Raw genomic sequence first — 2,512 nt, forward strand, 5'->3', positions numbered from 1 at the left:
AAATAAAAGTGTATCTTAAAGTGTTTCTTAAATAATTTTCTTAAATAAAAGTGTGAAAAAGGCAGACACGATAGGCTATGCGACGTGAAGCGAGCGATGCAAGTGACCATTTTGTTTTAGTGTGGTATGGTATGTCTGGAATATTGCGATGTGATGAAACGAGCTGCCCGGTTTTGAACGGCTTCCAAATCATCGGTGAGATACGCTTGTGAAGGATGCCAGATGTACGATGCGTATTGAAGGTTTGGTTGCACGTACGTTAGATATTATCTCGAGTGCGTCTGCTATGACACGGAGCCACGAATACGACGACGACGAAAGGCTCATCCACGTGGCGCGTGCAGGAGAGTTCGTGGAACGGCTCGTGCTTTGGAACGCTGATTTGGCTGATCGGCGCTTTGCGTGAGACCACGTCTTCTTGGTGGCTTTCTTTCTAGAGGCACAAGTTCACCTAAATAAATCTCCGTTTGTCTTTGCCCCAACTTCGCCTGCTGCACTTCTTGCTACAGAACAATATGCTAGCTTCTATATATCGGGAGATGCAGGTCGGAAGTTACGTCGTAAGTAGCGTAATGTCCGCGAAGCGTCACACCAGATTGTGTCAATGTTTTACTCATGGTAGTGATGGCGTCATATAAACTCCTACATCATATGAATTTCTAGATCACCTAATTATGAATATCAATATGAACTTCTAAATCACCTTAAGTACATGTGTGACCCCTGGGAACTGAAATAATAACGTAGTTTTCATGTGTTCTGCTCTATTTACGCGTGAATGACATAACTTTGCATTTAATTGTTTAGCGGCGTATGCCGCTTATTGCACGATGAAGTGATCGTGTCAAGGTCGCGTCGTACGGTGATTGCGTCGTTAGGGCTATGAAGGGGATTATAAAGAACTCAGTCTTCTGCAATTAGCCGCAACTGTGTTTTGCTGTTACTGGCAAGGTCATTTATGTAAATCAGAAATAATAGAAGGGATAACCCTGCGCCCTGGGGAACGCCAGAAGTGACGCTGGTAAGGGTTGATTGGGAATTGTTGGCAACTGTAAACTTAACGCGACCTGTTAAAAAATGTTCGAGCCATTTTATAAGGTTTAGGGATATACCAAGAGCGGATAATTTGACGAGCATAAGGTTGGGGGATACGCGATCTAAGGCCTTGGAGAAGTCTAAGGAAATTGCATTGATTTGAATGTGATCGTCCATTTGCCGCAGTAGGTCATGTGTAAATCCAGGCAATTGAGTTTCACAGGAAGCATACTCTCGAAAACCATGTTGAAAAGTGTAGTAGTAGTAGTAGTAGTAACTTCATTTGAGCTCGAGGCGTTTTCAGACGCCAGATGGAGCGGTTCCCAGGTCGCGGGAACCGTATTGGGCCAGCAGCTCCTGGCCCCTGGCCGTCAGCGCGAGCTGGGTCGGCAGGGCGGGACTGGACCGCAAGGTCTCCCATCGCTCGTGGAGTGGGGTAGGGGGGGTGGAGGTAGGGTGGGGGGGTATAGGGGCCTTGAGTTCAGTGCACTCCGCCAGTATGTGTGCGAGCGTGCCGATGTTTGTTTTACAGAATGGGCAGCGGTCCCCCTCGCGTTCAGGGTAAAATGTATGCAACAGGACGGGGTGGGCTAGTGACCCCGCCTGGATGCGCCTGAGTATTGTCTGTTGCTCCCTGGTCAGGCTGCGGTGTGGCTCGGGGAGGGTACGCCGCTCGTCTTTGTATTCGTTCGTAATTTCTTTATATGTGAGTGCCGGAGTTGGGGTGTCCGTGTCCTGCCCTGCCCGGAGGGTCATTGCTCGGGCGTGGTAGTCAGCGATGACGTTGCCGGCTACCTTTGTAAGGGCAGGCACCCATGTGAGCTCTATGGCTCGGCCCGGTGCCCTCTTTTTCGATAGTATTGTGGCTGCCTCTGAGGATATCACCCCCTTTCTGAAACCGCTGTAGGCTCTCTTTGAGTCAGTGACCACCACTTCGACACCCGGTTGAACGAGCGCCAGGGCTATGGCCACTTCCTCCGCTGTCGTGGGCTCCTTAGTCTTTACCGCCGCGCTGTTGATGAGTCGTTCTGCATCGGTGACCACCACCGCTGCGCGATTGCTTCCTTTCACAAGAGAGGCGTCTACGTAGAGCACTCCATTTTCTTGTTGTATTTGCTGGGACACTGCTTTGGCTCGAGCCTGCCTCCTACCGTCGTCCTTGCCCGGGGCCATGTTCCGGGGTAGGGGCTTGGTCTTTAAGGTCCTCGTCCATTCTGTTGGTATTGTCACGAAGCCAAGGACGATGCAGTTGTGTTGAAGGAGAAACAAGTTTATTGGAGCGAACTTGTGCTCCCCTAACAACTCAAAAGAATACGGAGGCGGCGAAGCAGCGGTCAACGAAGTGACTTGCACAGGCGAGTGTCGTCGAATCGAATGCCCCGGCGTCCGCACTGCAGGCCTTTTATCTTTCGGCGCGCGTGGTTCTCGAAACGTCGATTCGCATCGAGAACATAGTAGATCCAAGAAGATCATTCTG

This window comes from Haemaphysalis longicornis, unplaced genomic scaffold (genome assembly GCF_048455015.1).
Source record: "Haemaphysalis longicornis isolate Haplotype H1 unplaced genomic scaffold, Haemaphysalis longicornis Haplotype H1 scaffold_1, whole genome shotgun sequence".
Taxonomy (NCBI): domain Eukaryota; kingdom Metazoa; phylum Arthropoda; class Arachnida; order Ixodida; family Ixodidae; genus Haemaphysalis; species Haemaphysalis longicornis.